Source organism: Haplochromis burtoni, unplaced genomic scaffold, assembly GCF_018398535.1.
Source record: "Haplochromis burtoni strain Fernald_Lab_line unplaced genomic scaffold, NCSU_Asbu1 Contig_50, whole genome shotgun sequence".
NCBI classification, from domain to species: Eukaryota; Metazoa; Chordata; class Actinopteri; order Cichliformes; family Cichlidae; genus Haplochromis; species Haplochromis burtoni.
Window position 1 is genome coordinate 857106 of NW_024582411.1, and position 24553 is coordinate 881658.

Here is a 24553-nt window from a genome sequence, read left to right on the forward strand (position 1 = left end):
TTCCGAACTTTGATGCCAGGTTCCGTATCTATGTCACCAGTCTGACACTGTCTGTCCTGCATCAATAAACATTTGGGGAGGGCAGATTTTTCTAGGCTGAATAATTTATAGTGCATGATTAGAAACTCTATCCTGAGTGGAGGATCTGGTTGCTTGTATGTTTGTCTAGGATCTTTACAATAAAACATGACCCAGTCTGATTAGAAAGTCCAGTGCCACACAGTTGGTCACTGTGTATGTGTGTGTATGAGAACCAGAAAGGAGATAGAGAAATGAAATGGATATAGGGTTTAGCTTTGTTCTCCCTTGGATTGGGATGTCCAGATTTAGTAAGGAAAGACTCTTAATAAGGCTCTGTAATTTTCTTTATACGTTTCCTTTGTGTTCTTGCAGAAAGAAACGCAAAGAGAGGAAACTGGCAATGTAGCAATGTTGCTGAGACATCCCGCCCTTAATTAAAGTTAAAGGAAATTGCCAAACTGTATGGAGGAGATGTTCTGTGTGAATTAATGAATCACTGGCAGTCATATTGATTATTTCTTTAAAAGTAGCAACATTATAACTTCATAAAGCTATTTATCATTGTGTGACAAGTAAGTAGCACAGTTAGTAATATTTTTTTAGATCGCAGAAAGGTTACTGCTGAATATGTATTTCTCATATATTTTATACTCTCATGTAGTTCAGCTGACTTTTTGTTTAGTTTATGTCAAGCAGTTTATTTCAGCAGCTTACTAGAGGTTTATGTAGCAGTAGCACACTTACTGACCGGGGTGCCACCAGTGAAAAGTAAAAGAAATCACACTGACAGGGAAAATGAAAATTTTAAGCCATTATCTTTATTTGAAATGTGCATCTGAACTAACAATTTGTGGTTATTTTTATGAGTCAGGCACAGTCTGAAGCCTCAATCTTTTACCATCAATATCTAAAAGGATAAGAAAACTAACTTTAAAAGTGACGCCTTTTTTTTCATTTCAGCACCCCGTCTGTTTTACAAATTGCAGAGGAATATTCTGCATGTTCAAAATCGCAAACCTTTCAGCTTCTCGCAGTTAACAGGGGCAGATGCAAGGGATGCGTCTGGCAGGCACTTTTGTCCTTCGCTGCAGCCTGTTTCTCTTTGCGTTTCATAGGGACAACAGAGAGCGCATCATGAACTTCTCATCATACAGTAGCTAGGAGTGTGTGTTTGGGGTGGGTAAGGGGGTGTTATGTTCATTAGCACAGTCAAAATGCCTAGAGGCATAAGTAGAAGAGGAGTGAGTGAAGGAGAGTGGGGAGGGAAGGGGTGGCTTGTATGGAAATTGACCAGTGTGCTGTAACTGTTCATCTGGTGTAGGCCTTTGAAGTGAGCTGTTCAACACTGCAGCAGGCCTTGTTCTTGATAATTGCCTAAATGATCTCCATGGAGCGTGGGGTTGTGTTACAACTGAACTAATCCAGGGGCAACCCGCTGATTTGGCAGAGAGCTCTTCGCTATGTCAGTCAGTCCCCCCCCCCCCACCCCCCCACCCCCCTCGCCCAAACAACAGCCTATCTTCCATTCTGTTTCGTCTGTTTATTAGGCTAACACAGCAGGGGGTGTGATGCTCGTGTTGTGGATTCTGGAGTGATGGGAGGTGGTATGGGACCCGGGGGTGGGGGGAGTCCTGTTTGTTGTAGGGTTGATGGCCTCTGCTCCCCAAGCTTAGCCACACGCTTAACCCGCACTCCTTGACATCATACCCTTCGCTCGCCCCATTGATATGTAAATTAGCAGCAGCTCTGTTTGCAAATGAGGGAGGAATAATTAGTCAGGAGCACTTAGTAACAACAACAATAATACACACGTCTGATCTAGGCTGAGCTGCTCTCTCTTTGTCATTTGAGCTGCTCCTGGCAATCTTTCAATTCCCCCCACCCCCCCGCCCCCAATTGCCAAACCAGAGACACTGGTGGGTGGTTGGGCATACGCTACAGTGTTTGGCCTTTTGGAGCTTCACCAGGGTTTAGGAAGCCAGTGGAGCATGGAGGCCAAGCAGAGCCCTAGGCCAAGAGAACCAAGTGCAGAGCACAGCCTGGGTTGGAGACCTTTCTGGTATGCAGGGAGGTCAGAGCAGAGAGCAAAACAGACAGGAAGTAATGTGCATACCCTGAGACCTGAGCTTTACAGGTCCTGAAGGAAGAGCACCGTCACTCATGCCCATGAAAAGGACCATGCTTAGATGGGGAAAATGGAAGTTCAGTTAAATTTTTAAACTGCATTAATCCCAGAAAGAATCAGATCAACAGAGCGGACCATTGACTAAAAACAAAATGGCTGACAGAAAAGCCAATAGGAAGCATCTGTTTTGGAAATGTGACTCTGCACACTGACTGGGAAAAATAGATTATTACGTTCAATTTACATATATTTTTAGTGGTTCAAAGAAGTGGGTGTCATGTTAGTACTTCGGTGCCAGGGGTAATGAAGAGCCCCCCCTACTCCCACTGTCCTGGGACAGGCCCAGTGGCAGAGTATCAGGTAGACTGAGGTCCCATATAAAAGCGGCCCCTATGAATTATAAATCATAGGCCACTGGAGCCACAGCCTGTGGGAAACATAAGGGGGTAAGAGTGACTATATTCCTGGAACAAAGCACAACAATGGGAGGGGGTAAGGTGGAAAGGTGGTGGGACAGCATCATACAGTAAAAGTTAAAGGACAGACAACTTGATGGTGTATCCCAAATAAAAGCTCTGTAATCACAGTGTTTGTCCAGTGCTCCACTTTATGCTTATGTTGACGCGGAAGGATTTCTGAACCAGATGGACTTTTCTGGTCCTCCCGATTGGTCATTGGGTTGCAGGCCTGGTTCAGTCAGAGGTGATTGAATAGAAATATTGTTGTTTTTTTTTCTGGGGTGGGGTGGTTGGAGGGGGGGCATACTGATGAAAGGTTGATTGATATGGTGTCAGGCGCTCTGTGATGGATTAAATTGTGTGTGCAGACGTTGTGGCCCTGGCCAGTCATGGCTGTTGCTGCCTTTTCCGCCAGCCAGTGCTGCGGCAGCTTTAAGAAAATTTGATTTTCGCAGCTCAGAAACACACGGCAGACCCTTTCTCTCCGCTGCCTGACTTCCATTTAGTTTGAGAGTGCACAAGTGATTCTTTATTGGATGAAATCTGCGCCGGATTGGATAAAGTGTTAGAGCGCTGAGCCATCTATCACTATCACCGCCCCAGCTCCAGTTTCATTTTAAAAGAAAAGAACGAAAGCAGAAAAAACAGAAAGAAGAAGAAGAAAAACAGACAGCCATAGGATGTTGGAGATTTGAAAATTAACTGTGGCAAGGGAAAAAAAAGATCTATCCTCCAACCACTAAGCCTGTTTCCTCTGTTGGAGGATACCAAGCTTTTCTCTGTAGAGATGCCTCCATGACTCACTAGCCTCTCAAGCTCTCCTGTCTCATAATGTTTGCTGACCAGCTCAAGCTCACACCTGTTCAAACCCTGCTTTACAGATCGAATCATTCAACCCAACTTCATCTCATAGCAATTATCTTATCTTTACTATTCTACTAATAATTTTGTTGGTGTCAGACACTGAATTATCAAACATGCGTTTTTATTGACCATTATTAGTTTATAACTACTGAACATTACAGCTGCACTTACAGTAGCAGCAAAAAAGGTCCTTCATGTTGCATTGATAACATTTTGAGATAAAGTCTTTTGCAATCTTTGATTTTTCCTTAATGTATCATAACTAGTCCCCACAGCTCACCTAAAAATACTGGTGACATTTTGGATGCGTTTATTTACACGCTACATTGTATAAATGTTGTTTTCTTGCACCTTGCAGACTTCGATCTCATGCAAAGCTTTTCTTTTTATCAAACCGAAAGCCTTACATTTATATAAAGACCATATTTACGAAAAGCACAGGTTTGGTATTAATTTTTAAATTAAATTTACCCTCGCAGACGTGCGACAGACCAAACACCAGCCTTACAAATTCTCTGACACCCCATTGAGCCCACATGAAGAAGAGTTAGTGTAACTCATCAGTCCCGGGTCTGTCCTAGGTCATGCCAGTTAGTGAGACGTGTGTATTTGCTCACATCTGACCATCTCACTTCCATTCATTTTTAAAGACTATTTCTTATATATCCCCCTGTCTGTCCATTAGTGCTTTGCTGTATAAAGCACCTGGCCATGAATTTACCTCAAGGCGATGCTCAATGAGAGCTTCTCAAAGACGGAAGAGTAGGAAAAAAAAGAGCGAGGGAAAAAGGCGGCAAAATTGTGAAACTCCTATGTATTTCATTTCGTCTTACATAATTCATTTTCAAATGCATCTTGGATGATGTAAATCTGTTCAGAGGCACCCTCTATTCCGAGCCTTTACCCTTAAATGTCTCTGTGGTTGGAGTGTCCTGAGGCAGTTTGGACCCACCAGCCTTCCCCACCCCCACCTTAATAAATCATTATGGAGCAGAGCCGCACTTATCAAGCTGGTCAGAGACCTCTAATGAGCACAGGGACCACGACTCTGCACAGCCCCAGAAATATTTTATTAAGAGCACATTTAGACACACACTACTCAGGATGTATGACCACATTGGTAAGCTCCACTTATTGCATCTGCATCATAAATAGCAGGCTTGGGAGTACAGACTATGTGAGATGCACACATTGTTTTAGCTGCTCGCTGTGATGCGGCTAACTCTCACTTCTTGTATGACTTGTCCACAGCCGACACTGAGTGCCCTCTACGGAGTGCTCGGATTATTTCCTGGATCCCGATGACTCCTGTGGGGCCTTATGACCTTTGATCTTTACGCTCCGCTTATGATGACCCATCAGAGAAGCAAACATACTCACAAGTCAGACATAAGTCGTCTCCTTGAATAATGGTTTTCGGGCCTCTGCTTGTTTTATGTGCACAATTTTTAACAAAGGCAGAACTATAAAAACACTCTCTAGGCTTCTTTCAGTCAGTCCTCAATCAAGGCAGTTCATGTTAGAGTATGAACAAATAACTTTTATGTCAGTCAAACAGACATGTATACCAGGCTGCATTAATTAATGAAGTCAGATGCTGTGCTGTTAAATTGAAATGAACCACAGCTCTTGTTGCTTTGTTTTTAACACCACCTACCAATTTCCTTCCTCATGTCAAACAAAACATTTCGCAGAAATGCAGCGTATTTTATGTGAGGGAAATCGCTGCCTTTGAAAAAGACCACGAGCTTCTGCTCATGTATTTTCTACAAATGAATTAATGCAATTTAAACTAGCTGGTAAGGCATTTTGTGGAAAAATGAGAAAAAAGAGAAAAAGATCATATCAGAGGTTAAGGCTAGTCTCTTTGATACAGTCAGACTATCATTAAAGAAATGCTCAGGCTCTGAGCCATGAATCCACCATTCAGAAACACCTGACCCAGGATAATGGCAAGTACATTGTTAATGCATCATTTTTTTAATAAGTTCCAAAATTGCTTAGACCACTGAACAAAGTCAAAATGAGCAAGGACTCACTGACAGTAATAATAAAAGGTAAGAAAGCCTTTCTGTTACATTCCTTTTAAGTTTTCAACATCCAAGACTGAAAAAAACTAGTGAGAGAAAAAAAATCATTACCCGGTTGTTTCATCTGACTCTTTTCTTCCCCAGCACAGAAACACCGGGCTGATTAAAGATGACTAAAACCTAAAACCGACCAAGCTACGTCCTTCTTCTCTTCCCCCCTCTCTGCAACTTTTATTTTTAATGGAAAATCGGCCCTGAGCTCGTTTACTCAGGAACAGAGGGATATAAATGTTTTAAAATTTAACCAAAAAAGAAAAAGAAAGGCAGGAAAATGGAATGGAAGGAGGAAAGGATAGGTAATATGAGAAAGATTTTAATCTTAATAATTCATAAAGCAGTCCTTCAATCCCCCTTTTCTCTCTGCTGACTGGTGTTTGATGAAGATACAAGCTTTCTCTCTGCTGGGCTCCTGCAAAGTAAATGTTGTGTGGTGTAGATAGACCTCCGATAAGGCCAATATATGAGACACTTACTGAGGGGGAGTGGGAAAATGGCGTTACCCAGACAGGACATGAGGGAAAAGCACAGAGCAGGACGGGATCAGAAACAAGGTTAGAATGGCAGAAAAGGCCCTAAGGGAAACCAAGTAAGACAACAACTCTTGAATGCATGCTGACTTTGGCACCTATGGGTCACAGGGTTATTAAAAGAGTGGGACATGGGTCCTTAAGGCTCCACAGACCCATGTTTGTTTATATAAGAATCATTTTTTTAAATCCACCGACAAAAAATGGGATTTGTTTATGAGACCTGGCATCTTTTTTTAAGCATCTGTTTATTGTAATTAGCAAGAATGTGATGTTCATTAATTTGTAAAACGAAAAACTTTCATGTCACAATATGTCCTTGAAACAGCTCTGATGTCCACAGAAAAGCTATGATAATTTTTTTGTTCATTTCCTGCACGTTTTGTGCATGTTTAGTCCAGAATTCACAAAGAAATTTTCAGTGGTAGGCAAGTATGAAAAAATTGTTAGGCTGCGAGTGTGCAGAAAAAGAGAACGGCAAAGACGAGGAGGAAGGAAGAGGGCTTTGCTGCTCTGAGGTACAACGCTCTGATCTCCTTTTAAGTTGTGGCCCAGCATGCTCAGCAACATAGTCAGTCAAACCTGCAGCCCCCCAGGGTTCAAGCTCTGCTCAAAGGGTTCTCCTCTCTGAGGCTCCTCTGTGTAACCACCAGGCCATGGCTCCTTTCCACCTCAGTGATCACACACACTCCCCGGCCAAAACTCGTATGTTGACACTGTGTTTGAGGAAGCATTCTGTGATAATGTCCCAGTATTGATCAGCTATCTGTGATGATAGCTGTTGGGAAAGTGACCTGAATTTAATCTAGAATGATTGCTAATGCTGGATACTGGATAGGTGGGCCCGCCTGTAGGCCGCCATACCCTAGGTGAGGGTGATGGGGCTAGGGTTCACCAAAGGTGAGGGGCCCATCCTTTCCCTCTGCGGTCATGAGAGTCAAGTTCAGCCAGAGGGTCTATGGGGGACCGGAGGTCTGGACGCCATGTCCATCTAGATAAATCTGCATACAAAGGCCAGCTGACTGAGACAGCCCCTCCTGGTTGGTGACAGAAGAAGATGGCTGAAGGAGACGGTTGATTTGGGAAATGTGATTTTTCTAAGTAATAGAGAACCGAAGTACTAGCCTTTATATTTGGTAATGCAATGCAAATTGATTTTCAACATCACCATCACTGCTCATATCTCACTGGTTCAAGTTTATTTGACTTACATTATCTATGTAATGGAAGGACGCGGCCTGTATATAATTTATTTAAAAAATGACACTAAAATAAAAAAATGTTAAAAAAGACTTTAAACATTTAACTTTGAATCATAAGAAGACAGTTAAAAAAAGTGAGGGGCAATTTCATTAAAAAACACATTTTAACATCCACATGTCAATTTTAAACTTCCTTCCTCTATGGTGGATCTAGATGTCATATATTTGTGTATGTATATATACATAAGCCATTCATGAGATTAGTGTGAACCTTGTCCTCCCTGAAGGTGCAAAGGCCAGGCACACTGCCGCTGCTCATATGCATCTCTTTTATTGTCTATTGTGTGTAATCACAGTCTCCTTGCTTCTCAGTGCCAGACTTTTGACCCCTTTTATTTTGTTGTCCATTTTCAGCTGCTCCGCAACATAACAGGCATTAGCCTGCTGAACAGATGTGCAGGGATGGGGGGCAGTCAGTGAATGCTAATGAAGGTTCCTGAATCACCAAATTCTGAGAATGGATGGCAAAATGAGGAAAAGTAGTAAAACGCACATTAAGTCCAATTTTAGTGAAATGATGGCTTCAACTTAAAAAAAAAGGCTTTAATTATAGCTGTAACCCAGATCTTACCGTGTGAGTCTCGGGCCATGTGTGCGTTTGTGTTTTTCTGTGTCATCGCGTGCACGTGTCTGTGTACGTCACTTACATGCAAGCGTGTGCATCAGCATTCTGGCTGTCCGTGCATGTGTGTATGTGTGTCCCCCAGGCTAGACAAAGCATGCTACTCCTTGGCAGTTCCCCCCTGTCACCGCAGAGGCCTCAGTGTGAGTGCAAGTGTGTGATCAATCTCACGTGGACCAGTCGTGGTGTCAGGGCAGCAGTGGATCTGACTCTCACTCACCCCTCTATCTCTCTCTCTCTCTGTCTCCCTCTCCCTCTCATCTCTCCCCCTGTCCCATTTCTCTTCCTCTTTCTCTCTTGCTCCTATCCATCCTTTTCTTTGACTGTGGGACAGTAGGGATGCTGGGTCAGAAGCAAGCCTATAGAGCACCCATCTATCCAAGAGGATAATTAATGCATGCCAAGTTGGACGACTGATCCCGCCAGCAGACTACTCCAAACAGGTACCTATGCCTTCCTCCTCTGTGGAGCTGCCCTGCTCTGTCTCACTTTGTCACCTGATCTTTGCTGACTGACTGATTTGCTGACTAGCACTCACTCATGCTTCCTCTTTTTCACACTGTCTCTCTCCCGCCCTCTCTCTCTCTCTCCTCACTCTTTCACTCTCTCTCTCTCTCACACACACAAACACACACCGCTCGCACATACTGTACGCAAGACAATACTCAAGTGCACGCAGTCACATTACTGAGTAACTTTTAATAGTGTTTTCTTGAATTAGAATGGCTCGGTTTTTGCTCCACAATGTGTGGGTTTGCAGGTTTACAGGTGTAGAGTTAGAGAGACACATTTTCTGCTCTGAGGTGGCAAATGTCATGTTTTTGAAGTTGAAGTGGGTTGTCTTTACTGCTCTGGGCTGTACTAGGTGCTTCTACACCTCTGATCGCCTCTGATCGACTTTCACAAAGGTTACAGCTTCTCTCTTTACTGTGATTTTGTGTATTTGATGTGTTACTCCTTGCTGAGTTAAAAAAAAAAGCACAATATGTGGCAAACTGTGATAATTCTCAAGCATATAAGTCTGTTTGACTGCTTTGCAACATTGTTCCCTCTTTACACCAAAATGTGGGGCTCCTAAAAATTATTATAAGAATAATAAACAATAAAAAGAATGAAAGATGATATTAATTTAAATGGTATTGAAGGTAGTAATGGTTGTTAAACTTGAAGTTGCAGTATGAGTAGTACATTTGTTAGTTTTCCAAATGATGGTTTATTCTCTTTCTATTTACTGCCAAACTAAACAATATGCATTAAATTCACACGACCTGGTAAAAGGATAATTAAAAACTTTAGCCACTGTTTTGAGTTTCCATTCGTCCCATTAGTCAGATTGACAGGTTAGATCAACTTTCGAAGTCCTGTAGGCATGTAGGCAAACAGCTACTTCACAGATGTGAGGAAAGAGGAAAAGGCGTTTCCTGTAAATGTCACTCTCATTTTTAGATGAAGAGAGATTTTTCTAAAGGGTCAGCACAAGAATTTATGGTAGGCACTGCTCTGGGACTTTTCAGAGGGGGTTAATTTGGAGAGTATGTGCCAAGGCTTTCAGCAGTCTTTTTTTTTTTGCCAAAAACAAAAAAACAACAACAACAAAAAACCCCAAAAACCTGCCATCAAAAGCTGTTTGGTGTTGTATTGTAATATGTCTTAAATATGTTAGCATTCCATTTATTAGATGACACTAGGTAACCCATTTAGAAGTTGTTTTAAACTTAATTTACACGTACATCCACCAGTCCAAAAGGTTAATGGCTGACAAATTAACCCCTGCAGCATTATCTTACAAATGGCCTGCAGCATATGATAACCTATAATCAATATCACCAATTATATGTCAGGCAGAGGCTATTGGCTGTGACCTGTCTCTCATGGAGAGACTTTCTGAGGAAACAGGATCTCCTCCACTATGTAGATGCAGGATATCTCACATGCTGATGTCATTAGAGACACCTGGGACCACCTATCATCCACTGGCTGCATCTATTCATCTGATTTTGTTGCTTCATAACCTTCCACTCTGCTTTTTTTTCCTCTTCTCCTCCACTTCATCTTTGTATCCGCTGCATCTTCTTACTCTTGTCCTCTTCCTTCCTTTGTCATTCTGCCTCTCCATCTCTCGTTTTAAACAAACGTGGTCATTTTCAAAACATAGTCTAAAATGTTTAGTCGCACATTTCCTTGTGACTGCCACTTGGCAAAAAACACATAAGAAAAATTTCTGACCAGATATCATCGTTTAATTTTGTCATAATACCTAAAACATTTTGCTGCTCAAATTAAATTGCTGCTTATATAATCCTTGAGCTGAATGTGCCTTTATTAATAAAGCATTTTCACCCAAAGAATAAACAACCAATTTTATTTAAATTGACTGGAAATCAGAAAAAGTTAATTTTTCCTCACTCCATCTTTTTTTTCCCAAAGGATTTGACTCTGGAGAAACCACAAACATACACATACAAATCACTACTTGAATCTGAACACCTGAGCTTCTCCTTACAGTTAAAATAAAATGATTTTGTTCTTAAGTTGAGATAAAGAAAGTGTTAATGACAGTTTTTTTAAATTTAACAGGCCATTCCACAACTCCAAACGTGAAATTAAAATTACATAATTAGTAATAAATAAAGAAATAAGCACGATTAAAAAACATGCCAGGTAATGCTTTTTAGATAACTGTCGGCCTTTTGCTAAACATGGGCACCTGAAGGTTTAATGAAGTCAAGCTGCTTCCAAATTAGAAGTATTACAACCACTGTAATGATACAGCTTGCACTATTATTATTTTTATTTATTTATTTTTTTGCTATTTTGCCCCAAATCACCTGATACAGCTTTAAAAAAATGTGTGGCTTAAGCTTTTTTGTTTACTTTTACATGACGAGGAAAAAAAATCTAATTGGGTGGCCTCGTCACAAACTTTAAAAATGAAAGGTTACTGATTCTCAGTTTCCATCGTGGTCTAAACGATTTAAATGGAAAATAATATATTTATGAAGTAGGCGACCCACCTTAAATTCGATATTTCTCAAGTCTTACATTTCGTGGAGATTCATTTAAAATGTATCGTCTACAACTCTTTATGCATTTGAATAATAAAAATAATAATAATGATACAAATAATAATAATAAACAAAAAAGACATGTTGTTTATTTATTTGGCGCTGGAACATTCGGGCAGACAGGCAGGATGTAGACAGCAGGCGCTTCTGTCTGCGTCCGCGCTGCTCCCGTAATGGTCACTGGCTTCAGAGACCTTGAACTTCACCGGAGCTGCTTGGGGGTTCAAATGCGGGGGGGCAGCTGAGAGCCATATGCCTTCAAGTGACTGCTGTTACACCCAGCGCAGGGGTGAGTAATGCTCACCGACTCTTACAGGGAGGACAAATACCCACTGGTTCTCTGACGCCTGAATATTTCTCTAAAATATATATAATCCTTCATATTTGCGTATCTGCGTTTGTTCAGTTTTTTACACAAATCTCGCGATTATGAATTTCCCGTGCTCCACACTGGCCTGCGTGTCACTGCTCTGCGGGCTTACAGCATTAATTTTGATCAAGAAATGAAACCTGAAATTGATTAAAATTTTATATTCAGGAAGGTATATATTTCTTAAATTTCCGCGATAAAGGCCTCATGAATGTTGAACCTTTGAATAGCAGCATGCAGATGGGCCTATAAAATATTCAGCCAAGAGAAAGGTAAGTGATGTGTAGAGTTCAAAACAAAAAAAGGGAGGGGGTCAACTTAGGGTGGGTTTAGCCCCCTCACACTGCAGCCACCCGTTACCCTCACCCACGCTGCTGTCCAGAGCTGCTTTAAATTTCGGCCCATCTTAGGATACAGAGGGTGGGGTTGTGGCTTACTGGAAACCAACATAAATAGAAGGCAAGCAAATAATTGTAAGGCCTACTCGACTCTAAATGTCTTGGTGATGGTCCTGCTACATTCATCATCCTCTTTTGCTTTTTCTTTGTTTCTTTCTTTTTTCTTTTTCTTTCCTTTTTACCCACAAAACGGGCTATTTTGTTTCATAAATGTTAATTGATTAATGATCAAACATTCTCGCCAGTAGATCCGTTTACATCCTGCATTGATGTTTCAGGTTTCTATTTTTATTGCACATCAGTTTGGGCTATGTAAGACTACAGGCCCTATCCTCTACACGATATGTCAGTTCTTGCAGTATATGATGTCATGTTTGAAATCCCTTTGGTCTTTGAATGACTGAAAGTAACTCTTAATAACGGAGGCTAAATAAACACTATTATTTCGCTGTTGTGGGGAAAGAGATGGGGCTGACACCGAGGTTGAAGATAAATAAATGATGTTTAGATTTGAATCTTGAAAACAAACTCAGGTAGATGAAACGCTTGATTGTGGCAGGTCCCAACACTACTCGTTTGCCTGCTCGGGAAAAAAAAGCGAAGGTTTATTATCCATATTTTCTACCGCTAAACTTTGATAAATAATGAAAAAAAAAAGTTTGGGGTTATTTTTTATCCGGAGGCTCATAAAACGATTTGGCAAAGATTAAACAGCAGGCCCTACTCTGACTTAAATTACACTGAAGTCAGGTTTATATTATAAATAATTTAGTCTTAAGAAAAAAATTGGGATTATTTATGTCGCTCTTTTCACAATTAAAATCATAATTTAAAAAAAATGTTTTTTCTACTCACAATAGCAACAACAACAAAACAAGAACAAATTAAAGAAAACTTTAAATAAATAAATATATATATATATATATTTACGAAAACGATTAAAAAACAACATGTTGAGTACAAGATTGGCCCTAATTGGTGTACTCATGCTAACAAGTGTCCTATTAGAATATAATGAATATTAAATAGACGGAATAAACTTGTCAGATTCAATTGGATCACTCGTCAAATTCCTCAACAGTTGGCCCGCGAGGCAATTAATACAAGCTATTACCCCGCGATAAGGCCTAATTAGCCCCGATTAGTGCAGAAGGGGAGGGTGGGGGCGCTAATTGAAAAATCCTTCAGAAAAGGGAGGTTGTGTATTGTAGGCACGAGCTCCTTAAGCAGCTCTCAGTGGTAAATACCATTCACATTCAAATGAGAGTGACAAACTTTGGCACAGAAACAAGCACACGTCCGCCTCCCGGCCTCAGCCTTTTTTTAAGCGCTCCGCCTTTTGTTAACCTGACACGTGCTTAGAGGAGCGTGATATGGTTAATTCCGTAGGAGGATGGCACTGTGCCCGACAGCCCGGAAAAGAAACCCGACCACATACATTTAAAAAAAAGAAAGAAAGAAAAGAAACAATAAAAAAAAATAATAATTAAAATGATCTCTTTTTTTTGGCCTCTGCTTTCACCTTACATTAAAATGTAAAGCTCCCAGAGACATGCGCACACAGCCAAGCGCGCACACAGCAGCCAACAAAAGCACAGTAGAAGAATAATCTTCGTTGAAATAAAAAGGGGGAGTGTGTGTGTGTGTGTGTGTGTGTGTGTGTGTGTGTGTGTGTGTGTGTGTGTGTGTTAAGAATGGACTTCAAATGCGTTTAAGCTACAGTATAGAGAGCAGAGCCTTGCACCTGTCTCCCTCTCGCTGGAGATTTGCACCCCTCCTGCTGCCGGCATTGAACAGTCGTGTGTGTCAGAGTGTGCGTGTGTGTGACCAGCCATGCATGTCATATTTTTCGACCGAGACACACGCACTCGCACATCCAAACGACGCCTTTCCTGCGGCATTTGTCTCTTTCTTGCGCATTACAGTGAATATGTGACCTAAATAACCATTTTATTGTCTGTTCCTCCTTTTAGGCTTCTCATAAGAACAATCCGTAATATTGCACGTTTTGTCGTATCCTCCCTCCTTCTCCATGGTATAGTCTTCTTTGATGAGTGTAATATTAACATGATAAGGAGATGTCAATGAAAAGCTCTCTACCTGACTGAGCAGACGGCTCTGTGATATACTGGGTCTAATGTAATATTAATGCATGCAGGGCTTGTTTCTTATCAGGAAAGATCTCTCCAAAATTGTCCTCCACAGGGACCCACTTAAAGAGTGAAGCCCACATAATAGAAATGATCACTCTTTTTTAGCCTGCATCTGAAAGATATCACTCCGTTTTATGCAGTTTGTGACAGGAATGCTAAACTCTTTATCTTTTATTTACCATTTGCATATGTATATGTTTTTAGTTCATTCAGACACATTATTTTTGTTAAATGTACAGTTTTAAGTTTGATCATCTCCCATTAAACATTTTTTTAATAATAATCGCCATTAAAATAAATTAATTCAATTAAAATTTCATATTTTTTATAAATATTTAGGCTCTGGGGCTGAGAATATTCTGAGATCAAAATGAAAATGATTATTGTAAAATTGGAATCATGCTAAGTCACTAAATGAAAGTACTTACATTTGAAATTAGATTGCACTTTTACTGCTATCATCATAATTAATCTGGAATTCACTGGTAATTTCTCATATTAATTGCAAAGGTATTTCTATTATCCTCTGTTTATTATATTTATTTGCATATGCATATTAATTTATAATATCTTAATGGTTATCTGAGAATCGCTACAAAAAATCAGAAATAATTTTTGTGCATGGTGCCGAATAAGTGTTGACTTCAGCTTAGGTCACTTGAGTTGTATTTAAATGAAAAAATGTTGTCACTTTTAGGTATTGATTGTGGGATTGCAAATATGTAAGTAAAATTGAGTGTTGATGTGCCTCGTCTGGGCTGTTCCCTGTTAACAGAGAGCACCCAAGGATAATGAGGCATAATGCTGCCTGAGACGGGGCCTCCTGCTGAATAAATCCTAAATTATATCCCAAACCTAAAGTGAACATTCTCCTGGGGGCTGCAAGGTCAAGTCCATGACCTTTAACCCCAGAGAGTCTGGGTCTGGAGAGGAGGTGAAGCAAGAGACTGAACATAGCTGCTGCTGCTGCTGCTGATGATGATGGCAAGGGAAGTGCCGAGGACCTGGTTGTTGTATGTCTCCGCAGCCTGCTGTCCTCAGCCCTGCTCCTCCCGGCTTGATTTTAGCCAACACTCCATCTATTATTTAGGAGACTTATTAAAAGTTATTTCAGAGCCATCAGGTCCTGCCAGATGACCTGAGAAAGAGGCCCTCCTGAGTGGCCAGGCAGACTGGATAATCCAAATGGACACAGTGGAACTGCTAAAACACATAGACTGAAAACAAACAGAAAACAGAGCCTGCATTATTAAGAGGTGCATCCACTATAGGCAAAATAAGAGCTTTTCAATATTTCACAAGCACAATCTCAAGTATAGAAGAATGTTTAATTAAAGCCAAGTTTTGCAGTAAGATGGAAAAAAGTAGATGGCATGAAGCATGAAAAGCATAAAAACCCAGTTTCAGCAATGCAAAAAACTTTATTAAATATCTTCTGAATTATGTGAGAAAAATCATTTTTAAATTCTTAAATTTGTTTCAAAAAACAGAGAAAAACAAAAAAAAAGACTTAAGCAAGACCTGTTTTAAAATTTTGAGGTTTTGATGAAATGAAGCGGAAACTAACAGATGTTTGAACCACAGAAATTCACAAAAATAGGGTTGTAATCATTACAATATTTTAAATGTAAATTGTTTTCATTTGTTAAGTAAATTGCAAATGCACCTTATTTTCTGGGAATATTTAAATACTACAGCAGCAAGCAAGAAAATCCAACAGAAGAGGATTTTGTTTCAAATCCCTTTTTAAATTTTATTCGAATTCTACAGCCAATAAAAGCCGGACCATATTCAAACATGTAGGCTTAGGAGGCCGACTTAACCTATGGCTTGACACAGCTTTTGTGTCGTTCTGTGTTTAGTTTTGAATATTCATATCTTTGTTGTAAAAGCGTGACATAACCTTTTTCCACCTAATGAGATGTGCGCACATGCACTTCCCATCTGTGTCCAGAGAGGGCAGGGCTATCATGGAGAGGTGGGGGTGGGGGGTGATTGGGGTTGGGGGTGAAAGGCGTACAGAGCAGGAGCTGGCCGAGGCGGAAAGGTCAGGAGAGGCAGGAGACAGGCGGGCTGGCCGACTACTAAAGCTTTGAACCTAACAGATGGTGAAGGTTAGGTGACGTCCCCTCGCCTGGCCTTTCCCCAGTAATTGAGGATAATTTGAGCACCAAAGAGAGCAGGCCTGTCCACTGTCAGGCCCAGAGAGGAGAGACGAGGTTAATATGAAAATGATTTTGCATTATGGTTGGCTTTGTGAGGCTGGGCGCAATCCTAATCCTGGCCTGAGGCAGCAGGAATGAAGAAGTGTCACCCTGGGTCCAGGCGCCACGCCATGCACATGAATACATCTCCAACCCATGGCCCTGTGCCCCCCATTAACCAGCACTCTGCCAGGACCGATTACACACTCCCACTCAGAAGCCAGGCTTTGGGGGCATTTTAGGGAGGCTTGGGAGTGAACTGACATCACCTCTTATCCCATAAGAACAAAAGAGGTACAGAAAGGCCATGTGATATCAATGGGGATTTTTCACCTCTCACCGCAGCTACTGTATCTGAGCACATCATTGCCTCTTTGCAACTTAACTCGAAACATTTGGAGTTGTTGAAATCTTATAAAGAAACACTGCAAGCGATGATGTTACATCTTGTCTAATCATTTATGTTTCCTTAGACTGTGACACATCTTTTGAAAAACTTTGCACCTTAACTACACTGACCAGACCTACACCCACAGGACGAGCTTGTAAAACTTCCCAAATGTGGGGCCAGTATATTAAGAAAGTTGCCTATTGGTGCAATGAAGTCATTTATAACTATTGATATAATAGTCAAACTGGGCATGTTAACCCGAACAGTCTTGGAGGGAGTTTATGGGAAAATGGAGGTGCCCTAGGGACCCACTCATAAGCCCAAGTAAGACTCAATAGATAGATGTAATTTAAAATGCATGCCTGGGCCCTTCAATAGCAGTAGCTATTGAAGACAAAATAACACACTCAAACACAAAAATATTTACCCTGTCAACTGTGGAATCCTAATTTTTAGCAGGTCTGCCACAGTGAGACCAAAGTTTCAATTTTTTTTAAGATGTAAATATTTCAATGAGCATTATCATAAATGTATGAAGTTTATCCATAATAACCACCTTAATCAGATGATTTCCCATCTGTATAGTTTGCTTGTCCATTGCTCATCATTTTTTCTGATGATCTGCTCCTGCTGTATTTATTTCATTTTTAAATTCACCATATGATAAGTGTCCAATAATCTCTCCACATGTTTGTGTGGATACACACAGCTCTTTGTGTGTCTGTGAGTAGCTGCGTGTGCTGTTGAGCTGGGTGGCCCGTGGGCTCCCTCAGGTGTAGTCCAGATGAAGGGGTCTTTACCGGGGCGTCCCTGCTGCTGTGCCCTCTGCTTGTCTACCTTGCTCCCCATGAGCAGCACGCTTTAAACCTCCTCGGCTTGTGACCTCCTCCTCCAGCATGGCCTGTCTGAGCAGTAAAGGGACTCTCCCCACCCTGGAGGATAGTCCCTGGCTGTAACTGCAGTCCCCATCTTTCTTTCGCGTTTGCCCTCCTTGTTCACAGGAGCCCCTGCTGAAGTTCATGTTCATGTAGAGAATGTAGCTAAATAATAACTTAGTGGCTCTACTTACACCACTGATTTTGGTAATTGTCTGAAAGGTGAAGCAAAAGGAGTGGGGTTTTCTTCCCTCTGTGGATTGGTCAGGTGTCAGGTCAGCTGTTCTCTCAGAGGAAAAATGCTGAATAAAAACTGCATGCTGCTTCCCTAAACAATGAGAGAAGCAGCTGTTTTACGAGACTATTAGGCCATTAATTTTTTACTGGCAACAAAGAAATGCAAACACAGGCTTACACACACTTCGAATATGACTGAATTTCGCTAAATCACATGAATGAAATATTTTAATCTGATTCCTCACCAGGGGTCTGTGTCTTGTTTTTTTTTGTAGTGGGAGATATTGTTTTGCATGTGTTTTCTATTGTACAAGTGCAGGCTAGAGATCTGGGAGGAACCAGTGGCATGACAGGGCTTTCTATAATATTACTTTCTGATTATTTCACCTTTTTTTTTTTTTTGCTTCAATTGGAAAAACAACATTCATCATTCTTTTGACCTATAAGATCATGGCAGAAAGTATGTCTTTGAAAGGTAAAACAAAAAATCCACTTTTAAATAAGATCAATTGTAAACAAACCTGGGGCAACCCTTTGAAAAGCCCCACCAAGAGATTTACCTCACCCTGTGGCAAATAATATTTCTTGAACTGGGCTTAAATTTCAAGTGCCTTGGGTTTATAAGAACCTGGAACAAAAGAAAGCCAGTCTCTGAACAGCAAATATTATCTGCTGGTTGGGCAAGATGTCAAGATTGCCTTTTTGTTGTCTCAAATACAGGGCCAGATCTAGTGTCTAGCAAATCCCAGAATAAACCTCAGAATAGACTCCTGTTTACTAGAATTTAGTAGGATTGCTGTAAAACCACATCTGCATTTATAGTTTGATTTAGTCCTTATCTGTGTAATGAATTTTCACAAGTTGCCTTCCTCTGGGATTACTTTAAGTTTCTTTTTAACCGCTTCCCTTGCTTGTTGAAATATGTGTTAATTCACAGTAAAAACAGCATTCAATCAACATTTGTTTTTTTCTCAGCTATCAAAATGTTTGCTCGAACTTTATTAGATTTGACTGCAATTTTAGGCTCTAAGTAATTCTGGATGACATTAGAATAACTATATTTTTTATGTTTCCACTTATGATATGCAATATAATTTATAAGAGGATTGAGTGTGGAAAAAAAAGGTGCTGGCTCGCTATATAATAGCTGTCTTTCAGGATGATAAACATTGCAATAACTATTTACTGTTCCTTGGTAATAACAGTACTGGGAAACCAAGTAATGTCCTGTTCCCTTGATCAGTCTCATCGAGTCATGATGAAAGCATATGGGAATTTGCTATAGGGGCCTGGTGTGACATCCATTACTCCTTAATATCCTGTAATCTTTCCACTCTCCTCACTCCTTTCCCCCAAAATTCCCATCACTGCAAATATAACACCCCACCTCAGCACAAACATTCCCTCTCTGTCCTTAATGCTGTGACTGATTTTGTCTTTTGTTTGTTTATGATATTAAAAAAAAAGTGAACACATCAGAAAGAAATGGCTAAGTAATCATAAAAGAAAGCTGCTGCTGCACCGCTGAGTCACTTTTCTTTTAATTGGATACAGCTTTTCAGTGAACTTCACAGGCTGGGTAAAGGGAGGAACGGTACTGTCTGTAATTTCGTTTTACTTTGTAGTGAGCCCTTGTCAGAGCCAAATAAACGTAGTGCAGCTCACCGACCGGGCAACCTTTCTTACAAACCATTGCAACCCAGCAAGAGAGCCTTCTCTGTCATCTGATGTTCCACTCTACTTAAAACAGAGCTGGGGGGTTAGAGTGTGGGGTGCAGGGAAAAAAGAAAAAGAAAAAGAGAGAAGCCATGGCCCCGCTATCATCATTTTATTTTGATTTTTTTCATCCCATTCTTTAATCCCTCTGATGAAGTCTGGACAGGCAGAGGCATGCTCTCGCAGACAGCAATTTCACTTCACCATATGCGCCTCACACATGGCAGGGAGGAGAGGGGTCTGTCGGCAGCACAGCCAGGAGAAAGAAGAGAGGAAGAAAATTCATGACATGAAATCCAGAACGGGCAGCAGTCGGGTGCATTGATACCCCGTGATGTTTCGTCTGCAGCATCCACTTAATGCTCCTTTAGAAACGCGCCTGTCATGCATGCACCCTTGCAAAAACACATTAAATGAGGCATGCCACGAATGATACTTTGGCCCATCGCAAATTAATAACACATATGCAGGTAAACATATGAGCCAGGTACTCACACAGAAGGAGCCAGGTACCCACACAAAATGGTGGTGAGCTCAGTGCTGCTTTGCCCCTCCCTACACTGAGTATGTGGTGCCGACACCCCGATCACATGATTAGAGAGGATGGAAAAAGGCTGCATGTCTACTGTGGTTGCCTTCAGACTTCCCTGGTTTGTTCGCTCGCCTGTAGGAGATGCCTTTAGTACACAGTAGGCAAGCATCGGTTAAACGCAGGGCAGCAAACAGAAGGTTAGTTTACACGTATTTTATGATATGACCAAAAAACAACAACTTACATTCTGAATATATTTGTTTCTGCATGCATGCCCTTAAGCACTACAACATTTATATGGATATCAAAAACAACAGCATCAACAAAAATAGATGCATGTCATTGTAAAGGCGACAGGAAGGGGAAAGGGAATAGGTGGAGGGGGGCTAAAATAATTAAATTTGGGTCAATAGACCTTGCCCAGTTACATATAAGACGAGATCCATAATCCTGCTTTTCCAGCACACTCTGTGCTGAGCAAGCAGGTTGCTCCTTAAATCTCACACTTGCTTCCTATATACATAATATATCCATCTCATATCCTCTAGTCCTGTTTATTCCCTCGGTGAAATATGTGTACATCCCAGATGGGATACATTGCTTTCGTTCTTCGTAAGGTGGATAGAGGGAGCAAGCACTGGGTTACACCAAAGCTCTGATTGGGTAATATGTAATTAAGGCTGCGTTTGGCAGCTTTCGATTTTAGGTGAGAATTGAAGGGGAATTAGAGTGGCTGTGTCTATTACTAAGCTCAACTGAGAGCTCGGAAAGCTCAGTGTCCTCTTATAGACTCCTCCGCAGTAGGCCTGTCGGGCTTGCTGACATTGAGATGCTGTTGAAATGACCCGGTATCTTTAGAGAACGTCACCGTGTCTGCAGGGACAGAAAACAAAATAGAGGCAATTTACCTGTTTGATGATGATCGATGATGACACTTTGCTTTGATTGAAAGGTTTTCGCTCATTTCGAAACAAACGTCTTAGCACAAGGGTTTCCATCTGGTCCCATCCAAGATACTACCGTGAAACATTTTTCACAGCAACACATCAGTGTCACCGCGTCCATGCCGAGTTGGACAGTAGCTTCAGTGAATCGCTTTAAATGTATTTTAAATGGCAATAATGAGTCCTGCTGAGTGATTGATGTTGTCAGCAAATAGAGTATACCTAGGCAACCCTGGGCCCAGCAGGTGTAGATCAGCAGTACATTACGCAGACAGGAGAAATGTGGCACGCATGTGTTGGTGTCTGAGAGAAGAAAACATATATCAGCCGTCCCTCGGCAGAGGCAGTGCATGTACTGTAGCCACTGGTTGTGTGGTAAGAGCTTCGCCCAGGAGGATCTGTATAATGCTCTTCATTTGCTGGAGGGAAAACTGAGACATCCTGAGATATTGACCCAACTATTGACATCATTTGATGGTTTCTTTCAAGCATATTGTTAGGCTGCCAAGGAAAGAGAGTGAGAGTGTCTAGGGGGTGATCTCTCTGTCATCAGGGCCGCATGTGTGTAATGTACTACATGCATATTCAAGCTACTGTTGTTTAGAAAAAAGTAATCCCTCATCCTGGCCCGTGCAGCTTAGCCTTCCTCTTTTTCAAGTTTTTAAATCAAAGAAAGGCTCCAGCTCACTAACGCTTCTCATGCCTGTCAGTTTGTGTGTGTGAGTGTGTGTATGTATCAGCTGGTCTAATTAAGTAAATGTGTTAAAAAAAATAATTGTAATTTTTGGATAATCACAGTGAAATTCATCATTCATCATTCAACTGTAATTTGTTCCTGTTGAAAATTTAAATATTTTAGTCACCATTTGGTAATTACCCTAATTCACTGAGAGACTGCTACTGCGTCCAGTCAGCGTTTGGTCTGTGGAGGCTGCCCTTGACTTTGAGCCGTTCCCAGGCTCCTAAGGGCTGCAAGGGGCTCCAAGGGGACAGCTTTGTGTGACGCACAGAGAGCAGATGTTCCTCTGCATTTGTTGTGACCAGTTTGGGATGCTTTCTCTGTCCAGACATGACCTCCGACCCTTTAGGTTGATTAGCATGCTCCCGCAGTAGGGGTTGAAAAACAAATCTCTCGTAATCACAGCAGCTTTGCATTTAAGATGGGAGGAAAATCTGTTTTCAGCGAAGGATCTTTTTTCAGTTCAATGCATTAAACTGATAAGCTGTTATATGTGATTTTTTTTATACAAGAAATTTGTTTAGTGCTATTTTGGTTATCTAAACGAAATCTGGAAAAAGCTTAGCACAGTGTCTTATTTTAAAAAAAAAAATGCATTTTTCTTCCTGACTATTTAAAGGCCTTTGCTTTTGGAATATTTTCTTTTAGGCACAATACCTCTGAATTTTGTGTATGATTGTATTTTTCTATGTTTTCTTTCTTTATCCCTTCTTTCTTGCTTTTCTGCACAGATACAATAAACTACATTAAATGAGAATTTTTATAACATGGATATAGTAGTGGATCTTTATGCTGTATGGTTATATTTAAAAAAATGACACTTAAGCTACAAACACTCTTAGGCTAACAAAAGTTCAGCTTCAAGTTTAAGCGGTACAGTTTTTCTTTTTTCCCCGTCATGCTGTGTTTGTGTGTACCACTTTCACTGTATGCAAGGTTTCTGAGAACTCATATGTGCGAAGATGGAGCTCAAGCAATGCATCCCAGCTGAACTGGGAATATATTCCACTTGTCTTAAATAGTTAGGTCATGAATTCACCTGGCATGGCACCTCTGTCTCAAATAGGGGTCCTCTCTTCTGCTTTTCCTTCCGCTCACTATGTATCATGCAGCGCTGAGATGTTGTGAAGCTGCTCCCCACTGACCACCTTAAGGCCCCCGGGCTTTCTGTGGGGAATGAGCTGACTTGCTGACCACTTCAATAAAATTCAATCATGGGTATCATTCACAATTCTTGTAACTATGTTCAGACTTTATAATGTGACAGGCTCTGTCAAAATCTAGATTATTGGAATAGAAGTTAAAGCAAAATTTTCCTCCAATGGATCATTTGTGGGTGGGGCAAATGCTGTTACTGAAAGGTGTGCTGAAAGGGAAATGGGAAGACTTTCGAAATATTGATTCTTGTTAAACAAGGAAAGTTAACTTTTCTTGAGTTTATCAAACTAAATGCAGTGTGAACAGGTATGCAGGGCACTAACGGTTCAGTGTGTCTGACAGGATGTTTGTAGGTATCAGTGTTGAGTTTGATGCTTACAAATGATTACCTTCTTTTCTTTTTTTTTTAAAAAAATGTATATTTTAGATGGTTTTTTTAGGTCTCTGTTATTCCATGTGGAAAATAGCAATTTTGCCACATTGGATAGTACAAAGTCTTTATTAAGAAGAACTGATATCCCTTTAAAATTATCAGTGATGCAGTAAAATTACTCATTGTAAAACTTTAATTTCACAATGAAAAAATGGAATTTTGATATGAATGCAAGCCCCATAGTCATAATCACAGTCCTGAAAAAGAAACGCCTTGCACCGCTCTGTTATTCTGATCAATTAAATTTAATAATCTATTTTACATCCCGACTAAAATCTCGTATGACTCAGTTCTACTGGCTAAAAACTAAATGCCGGCTGATTCATGCTTTACAAGTTTTGATTGACAAAATGATGAAAATAGGATTGGTCTGTAGAGAAAAGCAGCTTCGTGGGGCTGAGCTTTGGTGGCTTTTTATTGTCCATCCCTTCTGAGACATGCTGCACAGACTCAGGTTTATTTGACCTCAGCCACATTGTTGACTTTTTCAAGGTAATGGGAAGCATCTTATTGTGTTGTCTGAGGTACGTTGATTATTGCTTTCCCTATGAAAGTTTCTCCAGGATCAAAGACTCTCTCATGCATTAATAAAGGGTGTTTTGTGAGACTCTTATTAGCTGTAATGTGCCTGTCTGGTAATTCATGTCTGATGGCAGCAAGCGTCAGTTGTAGGCGGAAGAATGAAAGAGCACAGACAGTGTTGTATTTCAATATTGCTGCCTTTTATGGGTACTGGGGCTAAATTTATATTGATCTGAATTTGATAATGATTCTATTAGCTCTATTAAATCTGTATATATTCAAGGGCTCAGTTACACACTGAAACAGAAAAAGAGCCAAAGAAAACAAATTAGTGTTTAAGGGTGGATTGTGTTGCATGTAATATAAGAGGGGGCCAGCGGGGATCATCAGGAGCTGTCAGTGAAGTTGGAAAGGAGAAAAGAAGAGCCTGTGTTTGTGCTTGTGTATGTGTAAATATCTAAATTGCTTCTGGCAGATGATAATTAATAGATGTAATAAATTATTCAAATTGTGCGTGGTGTGTGTGTGTTTGTGTGCGTGTGTGTGGGAGGTTAATATACATAAACCTATAATATGTTTGTGTACATTTTAAAATGCAACACTCTGTTTTACAAGTATTTTTTTTGCTATAAAATCTTATATTAACACCTGTTTTTTTATTAAAGGAAGTTTAGCATACCTAGCTGCATCCTAGGTGAAAATCTTCTCCTCCAACATAGAAGTTGGTCCGTTTACAGAGGCCACTAGGTCAGTTGTTATTAACACACTTACCAATTATTGGCACATCACTGACACTGGTCAGCGAGCCTGCCAATACCTGTCTCCTGCTATCATGGCCAGACAAAGG

At 40.7% G+C, this 24553-nt stretch overlaps 1 protein-coding gene across 3 annotated transcripts in view; it reads left to right on the forward strand.

Annotated features, from left to right (window-relative positions):
• Positions 1-24553, forward strand: part of zfhx3 (zinc finger homeobox 3) — a 284113-nt gene that overhangs the window by 45570 nt on the left and 213990 nt on the right. Inside the window, exon 2 of one of the 3 annotated variants that reach the window (XM_014335913.2) lies at positions 8304-8412. The exons of 1 other annotated variant lie outside the window; for it this stretch is intronic. The gene's annotated coding sequence lies outside the window, so the exon portion shown is untranslated. The remainder of the gene's footprint in view (positions 1-8303; positions 8413-24553) is intronic. One more of the 3 variants, XM_042220537.1, reaches the window with a different exon arrangement.